Genomic DNA, 10877 nt, shown 5'->3' with positions numbered 1-10877 from the left:
TTTTCACAAAATGCTGCACACAGCTAGAATAGTCCAATATGTTTGTTGCCCAAATGTTAAGATTTGTTTGAATTTATTAATATTATTTCAGCCCAGGAGCCAAGTTCATGTCCCGTCTTTCTCTGCTATTTCTGCAAAAATGTTGCGTCTCATTTCTACATGTTATCGTCAAGTATCACTCCCAGGTAGAATCTTGTGCAAGTGGATGCTCTAGAGACAACTTTGCTGCATGTGCTCCTTGCTCCATTGTTCTCACAAACCTATTCCAAGCTATATATATTTTCCCCTAAAAAAGATTCAGGCTGCATCCAATCAAGTAACAACATACTTGAGTTGCCGTTTTAACTTCTAACTGGAAATGAACACTGAAAATTGAATTGTACATCTAACAGATTTTTCTCTCTCAGCAAACATCACATTTCATGTTTCCGTACAAACATAGACTCAAGCTATAGCCTGAACATAACTGGTAATGAACTCGCATATCTTCAGGCAAGGAGCGGTGCTTTCATCCAGCCTAGTGTTGTCTCGCTTTCATAGAACAATGAATCAACGTCTCCATGGTCAAGTATCTCTACAAAAGAAAATAGAACAGAAAAAAACTTGCTCAAGAAAAGAAATCTGAATATAAGAAAACCAAATCTTGCTTAATTAGACTCCAGTATATTGTGCACGATAAACTTAGACAACTCCCGTTTTGCAGGAAAATTTAAACGCGCTAGATTTAATCCAGCGAGTATGGGCAGGATCACGACTGACGAGCCACATTGACTCGGTCTCACCATTTGCGACAAGCCACTCATGCGCCTCACATTATGCTATGGTGTTCTCTGACAGGGCTTTTTTTCAACCTCTCCGTCAGGGCTTTGGCAACACAGCAGGCAGTACCCACGGACCTATCTATTTTTTCTAGTGTCTTTTCTGTATTTCTTCTAGACAAATGTGTTTCTAGGATCTTTGTGTAGGCGCTGGTGAATCTTCTGAGATAGACACATCAGAGGGAAGGAGAACCTGAATCGGCTAGAGGCTACGGCCATAGAACATTTCAGAGCTCTTCCAGACGAGCAAGACAACCGTGTACAATTTATTATCTCTATAGAAGATAAAATTTTGGCCATAAAATATGTACCAAATTATGTTATCTGGCTACAAGAATTCACACCTGATAGACTTCATCATTCAACTTCCATACTCATATTCATGCAAATCCATACGTGCAAGCACAGAAGGAGCCTCTTTTCACATAAAGTAAACTTGTCCTGATTCTGTTCTTGCTTCGAGATTTTTTTGGTAAAGTTGGACAGGTAAGAGAAAGTGGGGAAACAAAAGCAGCTCTTGTAACCATCACCAATGACAAATTAATGGAGCTCAAGGTGATACATTTCATTGGACTGCATAGTATATTAGTATAGAAGATGTGTGACAAAACGATATAGTCTGGATTTGAACTACAAATACATCACACATGCACACACACACATATGGAAAGAAGCAGAGAGCACGTTCTTGAAAAAAAAAACAGCTAGAGAGTATACCTATTTGTTTCACTGACAATCTTCCCCCTTCCTATAGAGAACCGTCTCAGAGATAAAGTACAATGTGGACAAGGCATGCCTGTTGTGCATATAATAACATAAGCATCACAGTTCTGAAATAATCCATGAGCAACGTAATAACAACTTCATGATCGGTAATCACAATAATTTGAAAATTTTCCAAGCACACCAATTGCCCCGGTGAAACAATCTGAATCAAAAGGCTTAGAAGTAAAGCAAAAGATAAATAGGTGGGATTAACTAATAATACGAAGTAGGATGCAGCTGCGATGGTTCTCTTTCACTTGAGGTATACCTGGATTCCTGCTCTGCCAGAACTAAGGGCTGATGCTCAAGTGCCCGCAACCATACTTTCATATCCCCTGCCAAATCAGAAACATCTCATATTCAATGAAGAAAACCTTATGTAAAATGATCGATTGCATGTTCCCAAGGTCAAATACATCATATATAAAATTCATAAGCCAAACCTCCTCCTTGCCCTGATTGCCACCCTGGTACGCTATAATTTTCGCACTCGCATTCAGAAAAATATTGGGTCATATATTATATCCTGGTTTTGTTAATTTGTTTCAGAGAGCTGAAATTTCTAAGGATATTATGGGGGCCAACTCAACTCTTGAAGCAAAAATATTTCCAGATGTCTCATCGTGGCCAATAAATGAGTATAAAATGCCGAGACAAAAAGATGGGTAAATTAAATGAGTACAAGCAAGTGCATGCTACATCCTAAACTAATCACACATGTTTATTGCAGAGTGTCCTGTGGACTTTTTGTGATGTGGTGCATAAAATACTGAGACGGAGATCGCTGGACACATGAATTTGACCAGGAAGAGATTAATGCGTCAAGGCAACGTATTGTCGCGGAAATTATTTTTTCAGAGGTGAACAAATTAGAGAAGGTCAAGATGAAAATTGTTAAAATCATGGAGAAGGAATAGGTATTAGCATCAGTAGGGTTTTAGTCCCGTAGAAGGTTTCCCTGCTGTTGTTGGATACTTTGATCGATTGTAATGCGACATGGCACTGGGACAGAGTTCGACAATTTTTCACGTTTTATTTATCGCTTTCGTGTGAGACTAAACATTTAAATGCGTGTCCAACTATGAATGGTACTATTCTATGAGACGGAATGTTATAAGTGTGGGCAAGTAATATTTTTGCTGTGCTAAAATGTATCAGTTTGCGGCTGTGATGTTATATGTATTGTTGTTGTTTGTATTTGCGGCGGTCATTTATTTATTAAAAAATATCTCCGCCGTCCTGAGTTGGTGCGATGTAGACACAACGTGCACAATATCCCAGGGCAATTCTGGTGGCAGTAGCGGCACTGGATCCGATGAAGATCGGCCTGGCAGCATGATTGGCGCGTCGAGGACGAATATTCCAGCCCAGCCCGTGCGGTGGCCGACAACCGAGGCAGTGGCGGGCCCGCGCAATCCAGATAGTGCTGGCTGGCGCGATTCGCCGTGCGCCACGCGCGCGTCTGGTGGCCCAGCAGCCGACCAAGCAACAGCGGCGGGCCCGGTGGCAGACGTCTCGTCCCGCCCGACCGAGCGGGCACATGCAACGATCCCGAGGGGGATTTATGGCGATCTGTTGGCCCATTAACGACGCGTGTCGGGCACGTGGGCCAGCCCTTTAATGCCTCTTCGTATGCGGATGGGGACGCTGGCGCATTGTGGCGACTAGGTTTAGTCCCACCTCGCTCGCGGAGAGACGCGATGACCGGTTTATATACCCGTGTCGTCGCCTTCTCACAAGCTCACTACAGAACACTAATGAATGCCCTGTTGTATGCCGTGGCCTCCCCGCTCGGCGGCCGAAAGGCCTCCCCGAAAGCGTTGTAGTATATTGTCCGTGCGCGGGGCTGGGCCTTTTTTCCAAATATTTTTTTCACATAGATTAAATTTTTAAAATGTGAAACAGTTGACAAAGTCATGACAGCAGTAACATATTCATACAAATATATCATGTTTCACACATAATAATAAAAATCGCATGTCTCATAACATTGAACAAGGTGCCATAAACAATAAACTCAAAGTGCCATGTCTCTTATCCTTAAACAAATAAACTGAGAGTGCCATGTCGCATTACAATCGAACAAATTAACCAAAATAAAGCGACAAATAGTACGACATGCTAATTGAACTCTGTCCCAGTGCCTTCTATTGATTATGAATACTTCATCTTTATGCCCGGTTCCCACATAACAAATTGTAAACAACTCATCAAACAATTGTAAAGAGAGAAACAAGAAATAATTAAAATAATGTAAAACTTACTTTTCATTCTCAGAACACGTTTGTCGTCTATGGCCCTCTTTCTAAGTGCCACAAAGAGGACCGGGTTTTCTCTCAGAAAATAATTTTGGTCTTCCATTTTTTGTAACATTTGGATCTTTCTTTGCCCGCCCTGTCATGCTCTGTTTAGGGGCGCCCTTCGTGAAAACTTTCATGGGATCATCTATGACATCAACATGTTGTTCCGGCTCACGTGGCTCCTCATGCCCATTTCTTCTACTACCAACAGCATCATCATTAGGGACCTTTTTCTTCGCTATTATATTCTGCAGACACTGCATCAACTCATCAAAGACGAATGGATCATTTGAAGCAACATGAAAAGTTTCAGCTCCTGTTATATTGAGTTGACTATAGCGAGCACGCTGCTCTGCCCCTGTCCAACCCCAACCAAACATGTCACTCTTCCGATGTGCAGGCAGCAACCTCTCGCAACTTTTGACATCCTCTTAAGGATGCAACACTTAGGTATTTTAGATATTTTCAGATGATCCAACACATACAAAATGTGTTTGCAAGGCAACCCTTTCCGAAGCATTCGTCCACAACTGCAGTCTATCGTATTCTCAGAGTTTTCAGCTCGATAATTCACACTGAACTGGAATTTGCGGTTATTTCTCCATGTCACGATGAAGGTGTGGCAGTCAACTCCCCCTAGCGTCTCAAAAATCTCAAGCTCTCTCATCTTCATCAGATCTTGTTGGAGAATATAAAAATTAGAATGAGTGAATACTTCGGCAGCATGCTTCTCAATGTCCTTATATTCTGTGACTGATGGTGGCAATGACTGATTTGAAACACAGTCATCATGCGCCTCGTTCTCTCATAGTCGAACTATGCAATTCTCATAATGCACAACTAGATCAACAATAGTCATATCGCCGTCTAGGTGAAGGTGAAGACAAGAGTTAAGGCGTTCACTCCTCTGATTACTGTGCATACCCAGAAAAAAACCATCTGACAGATATGATTCTGCCCACAGACTCCTCTTCCTGTACATCCTACGCAATCACTCTTCTGTTTTATCAGTCTTCCATTTATGGACAAAAGCGTGCCATCTCGCCTCAAAGTTGGCTAGAGAGGTGGAGTAGTACAAGAGTGCCCTGTACTCATTTAGCAATTTGTAATTAAGGTGCTTCTGCATATTTTTTTCCACGTGCCATGAGCAGAGACGGTGCAACACATCAACCAAAACCAACCGAATAGCTCGTATCATTGCAGCGCCTCCAGCTGTGATGATTGACCTTGGCTTCTTCTGACAATTGGCCTTCAGGAATGTCTGGAGCAGCCACACGTACGTCGCTTCAGTCTCGTCGGACACAATGGCACAACCAAAAACTATGGTGCAATGGTGATTATTTACACCAACAAAGGGGATGAACGGCATACCATATCTGTTCATCTTATACGTGCTGTCAAACACAGTCACATCTCCATACAACTGATAGTCCCGCCGCGACTGTGCATCGCACCAGAACATGCTCTTCAAACGGCCCTCCTTATCGAGCACGTACTCAAAGAAAAAGTCTGGATCCTTCTCCTTTCTGCTCCTCATAATCCCGATTGCAGTGTTAGCATCACCCTTCGCAATCAACTTCATTTTTTCTCGGCAACATAGGTTGTAGACGTCTCATCTCAGAAACCCACACTTATCATACGAGCCATACCTGCTAATGAAGTTGTCGATGATGATATGCTTTCTGATCCCAGCTCCTTCCATCGCCAAGATCTCAGCTATCTGGTGATCTCCCATCACTCGATGTGACCGCAGAAATACCACCTCATCTGCTCTAGCCAACAAATAGTTGTGATCATCCATAAAAGCTGCCACGAACCAAACTCCGCGTCCTTTGTCCAACTTCACGACTAAATGTGCGCCACACTCGCAACGAGTCTCAGGTCTTAACCTGCGGGTACGGCCCTCCGGGTTTAAAAATTTACTGAGACGTTTTCCTGCCCTCGAGTAAACGTATCGCCTATACCGAATAGTGTTTGAAAGTTCTTTTCCTCGTTTCACCTTATCTTTTCTAATACGGAACCCACGGTCTTTGGCATAGTTATTATAGAACATGTAAGCCTCCCATTGTGATGCAAATGTCATACCCATAACCTTCAACTGTGTCTCCAGCGCACGTTGCTGGATTTCAGTCTCCTCAATGTCCATATTAGCTCCATCCTCATGCTCATAGCCATCATCACCACTCCAACCATCGAAGTTAGCCTACAATATTCCACATAAGCAAGTGTAAGTTGTCATTAACAAGTTTTTATTATTGTATGACATCTTAAATTTTGGACCGAACCTGGCATATGTTATCCGTGAAAGATTCAACACCATGATTTTCCTCGTTCTGCAAGTCAATATCCTCCTGCACATAAAAAAATCATATGCACATGTAAGTACCCATATGGATCTTCATCTGACGAAATGAATGTACACGTCACTTACGTTTTCACTACAAGCACCCTCCTCCTTCTTTTAAAAATCCTCCTCAGGTAAATTATCGTACGACGACCAGGATTCATTGTCGCTGCTATCATCATCATTTTTACTGTCATTACCATTCGTACGATCAACACTATCTCTACCATCCCACTCACTTGTATCCAAAAACAGATCCGTAAATCCAGTTTCTTTATCCACTGAATGCCCTCACTACCAACACTGCAACATTATAAATAAAAATTGATCTATCAATTTTAAATCAAATTAAATGTACTACCGTAATACCGATGAGTACTTCATATCTAACAAGTGATTGCAGATAATTATTTGCAGGTACAATTTTTTTAACAAACTAGACGGCTTACACGACAGGTACGTGCACTTCGGCCGGCCTGGCCTGGCTGCGGACGGCGAGGACGTTCCCGGAGAGGTTGATCATGAAGTTGCGGGCGGCGACGGTGTCCATGTAGGCGACGTCACCGCGATGACCTGCACGGAGGCCAGATCATGTACGGCGGGCGACTCCAACAACGTCCGCGGAGGCCAGATCTCGGGTGAAGACGGGGAGAATGGTCGGCGATCAGCGGGGAAAGGCGGCGATCGGCCGGACGGGGAGATGTTGGAATTGGCAGTGTGATCACGGCTAGATCGGCGGGGAAAGGCGGCGATCGGCGGGGCGGGGCGACGTTGGAATGGGCAGCGTGATCAACGTAGGTCGTGGGTTTTTTTTCGCGCGACAGGAGGGGGTAGATGCGAGCCGGCCGTATCGGCTCGAGCTGTGCCCTCGGCTCTACTTGTATGGGCACGCCGCATACGATGCGGGATACGTTAAGCATTATATGCCCAAAATGCCTTTATACGTTAAGCGAGGGGGGGGGGTTGTGTACCAAAGCAGGGCTCAAGCAATAAAAGCCCTGTTGCCATCCAATACGGCGTCGTGTGCGTGTCCATTTCGGCAAGAGATAGATCGATCAACGCAGGTGAAGCTAGCTCGTATTGATCATACAAGCCGGCGACTTGTAGCTCTATATACGTGTGCATGTGCTAGCGAACACAAGATTGATCCAGCCGACTGCTACAGGGCTATCCCAGCTTGAAGGAAGACGGGTCACAGTTTAGTGAAGCGGATGTGCGAGCAATAAACCGGGAGGTGCGTCCTCTAGCTTGTCAATTGGTCGAAGAGGCAGACTTGTCTCATTATCAAGCCCAATATGATGACCAAAACAAGCGAGTAGCTGCACCAATTCCTGAAGCGGAAAATCTTATCCCTCCAATCCGTAAGCATACTTACGCTCCTGATATTGAACCATCGTTGCTGATCCATGATGAAGCTGTCTTTCAAGCATTAATGGGAATCGACTGGACAACTGTTGATTTCCAGCCGCTGGGTAGAGAAGCAGAGGTTGAAGCGGCACGAGATGACCCGCAACCATCAGGCCAGGCTGCTGACCAAGCTTGAACCGGAATCCGGTTTAAATTGCTGCTCCTTTCTGTTCTGCGGAAAAACAATGATCTTATTTGGGCACCGTGTTGCCTTGTAATAGGCTAGCCGATACTCTTGATTTTGATATGCCTTCGTGCATAATTACTGCAACTTGTGCTTCCTTTGGGTGATGAAATTTCCAAAATATTTTCTGCAATCAAAAGTCTTAAAGCGCCGCCACGGTTGTACCGCCAGGCAGATTATGATTTCTATATATATGAAATCAAATATCTTAAATTTAAACACATGATCCAATCTTGTGATACATAATACCTGCCATCGTTGGGCACGAAGTTGGCTTGGCCAATCTTAAAGCGGAGGTTTATGAACCCATACCGTCAGAGGAGAAAACCGCTCCTGTATATATAATGCCGGTTTACCATGTAAACCGTGCTGGGTTATGATAAACACCGTGTTACCCCATAATAGGATGTTAACAAAAAAGTAAACCAGGCAAATAGTCTCCGGATGAAGAACGGACCGTGTTCCGTCAATTGACAGTTGAACCGGTTTAAGAATTGTCGATTTAAAAACGCAACAAAGAAATATTTATCAAAGAAAATTTCAAGCAAAGGCAATGATAAAACCATTTGCAAAAAGTGAAGGAAATATGCCCTAGAGGCAATAATAAAGTTATTATTTATTTCCTTATATCATGATAAATGTTTATTATTCATGCTAGAATTGTATTAACCGGAAACATAATACATGTGTGAATACATATACAAACAGAGTGTCACTAGTATGCCTCTACTTGACTAGCTCGTTAATCAAAGATGGTTATGTTTCCTAACCATGAACAAAGAGTTGTTATTTGTTTAGCGAGGTCACATCATTAGTTGAATGATCTGATTGACATGACCCATTCCATTAGCTTAGCACCCGATCGTTTAGTATGTTGCTATTGCTTTCTTCATGACTTATGCATGTTCCTATGACTATGAGATTATGCAACTCCCGTTTGCCGGAGGAACACTTTGTGTGCTACCAAATGTCACAAAGTAACTGGGTGATTATAAAGGAGCTCTACAGGTGTCTCCAAAGGTAGATGTTGGGTTGGCGTATTTCGAGATTAGGATTTGTCACTCCGATTGTCAGAGAGGTATCTCTGGGCCCTCTCGGTAATGCACATCACATAAGCCTTGCAAACATTGCAACTAATGAGTTAGTTGCGAGATGATGTATTACAGAACGAGTAAAGAGACTTGCCGGTAACGAGATTGAACTAGGTATTGGATACCGACGATCGAATCTCGGGCAAGTAACATACCGATGACAAAGGGAACAATGTATGTTGTTGTGCGGTCTGACCGATAAAGTGTAGCGACCCGACCCGAATGGATCAAGTCTACCGTGCTCCGGTGTCATCCCTGGATCAGTAATGCTGACACCACACAGTACTTCGAAGGATTTATAGCAGAGTGGCAATCACACACTTATTACATCGATGTCTCAAAGAGAACTTATTACAATAAATATGGCTTAAGGCCATCTAGTGTCGATAACAGCGGAAGACTTGGAAGATAAATGGGTCCATCAACTCCAACGGCATCACTGAGTATAGAACCACGACCTAAAACACCTTACTCATCATCTGAAAAGTCTGCAACATGAAAGTTGCAGCCCGAAACGGGTCAGCACATGGAATATGCTGGCAAGATAACACATAGAGAGTAATGAACAGTAATGAGCTATACTATATGCATGTATGGCTGGTGGAAAGCTCTATGGTTACAGTTTTGCGTAAAGCCAGTTTTTCCCTACTGCAAAGGAATAAATTTAATTAACTATCATGGTAGTTGAACATTGAGAATGGTTGACAACATTTCGATCCCAATTAAGTGAACAATTAAAACCCAACAATATTAATTAGAGTAACATGATGAGATTCACATGATATTCAAGTACTAGATACTCAAGTTGTCCATAACCGGGGACACGACTAATCATGATTAGTTTGTTACACTCTGCAGAGGTTTGCGCACTTTTCCCCACAAGACTCGATCGCCTCCGTTGGATTTCTCGCACTACATGGTGTTTGAGAAACGGATGACCGAGACATAGTCTTTCAGAAGCACTAGCACCTTACGATCGGGTAGACCGTACCACCTAATCCCCTACATATGCTAGTCTACCACTGTAAGAGTTCGCACGACTTAGTCAACTATGCCAGAGCCCATAATGGCTTGTGGCTGCACACGGAAGTTACTAGCATGAATGATCTTATGATCCCTTTGAGCCTGGGTGGCGTTCCAAAATAAAACAGGCAAGTCCTGATAGACATCAGGTGCCTCAATCCACCCAGATGTGTGTTTAAGTAGCCACCTTAGATAAACCATTAATTAACAATACTCACATCTATCATGGATATCACTCACCCAATCCACGTCTACTAGCATAGCATGGCATAATAAGCAAATGTAGAAGTAACTCCCAAAGGTTTCATAATGATACAGGTAATAGGTACTACCTCATCTACTTCCCATCCCACAATTTAATTAGATCCTAATCATGCAATGTGTGAGGATTGATCTAATGCAATAAAACTGGGTTGTAGAAAAGGTATGATCAAAGTGTTACTTGCCTTGCTGATGATCCGCGAGTCCTAGGGTTACGAAGTAACAGGCGGCGCAATCTGGGTAATCTATCGCACACAAACAACAAGCACACAATAAGTACTCATCTAATGCACAGGTAAAACTCGAACAAGAGAACGAACCAGAAAGTTCAACTTAAGAACTCTGGTTGCAAAAAGAACGAACCGAACAAAACGACGGAAAACAAACGGCGAAAGAAAACAACTCGGTTCTAGCAAGTTGAATCTAGGTCAAATTTTACCGTAGCAAAAACTTGTTTAAGTTGATTAGATGGAACGGAGGTTTTGAGACGAAACTCCAGGCGCTTGAATCACCCGATTCCGATAAACGAGCGAGAAGAAAGACTAGAACGAAGATCGGATCTGAGATCGCGATCGGAGAGAACGCGGAATAAATCTGACGAGAAAGAAAATGAAGAACGGTTAAACGAATGGACGTCGTTAACCGGGAATAACCGATGATCACGTTCGTTGAGACGAACGGTCC

At 43.1% G+C, this 10877-nt stretch overlaps 1 pseudogene; it reads right to left on the bottom strand.

The window, feature by feature from the left end:
- Positions 1 to 4874: 4874 nt before the first annotated feature.
- Positions 4875 to 6029, bottom strand: LOC147978418 (protein FAR1-RELATED SEQUENCE 5-like; annotated as a pseudogene).
- Positions 6030 to 10877: the final 4848 nt, after the last annotated feature.

Source organism: Triticum urartu, chromosome 3A (assembly GCF_056163025.1).
Source record: "Triticum urartu cultivar PI428250 chromosome 3A, HENAU_Tu73, whole genome shotgun sequence".
Lineage (NCBI taxonomy): Eukaryota > Viridiplantae > Streptophyta > Magnoliopsida > Poales > Poaceae > Triticum > Triticum urartu.
The sequence above is the reverse complement of the archived record's forward strand: the minus strand, read 5'-3'. Positions and strand labels throughout refer to the sequence as shown.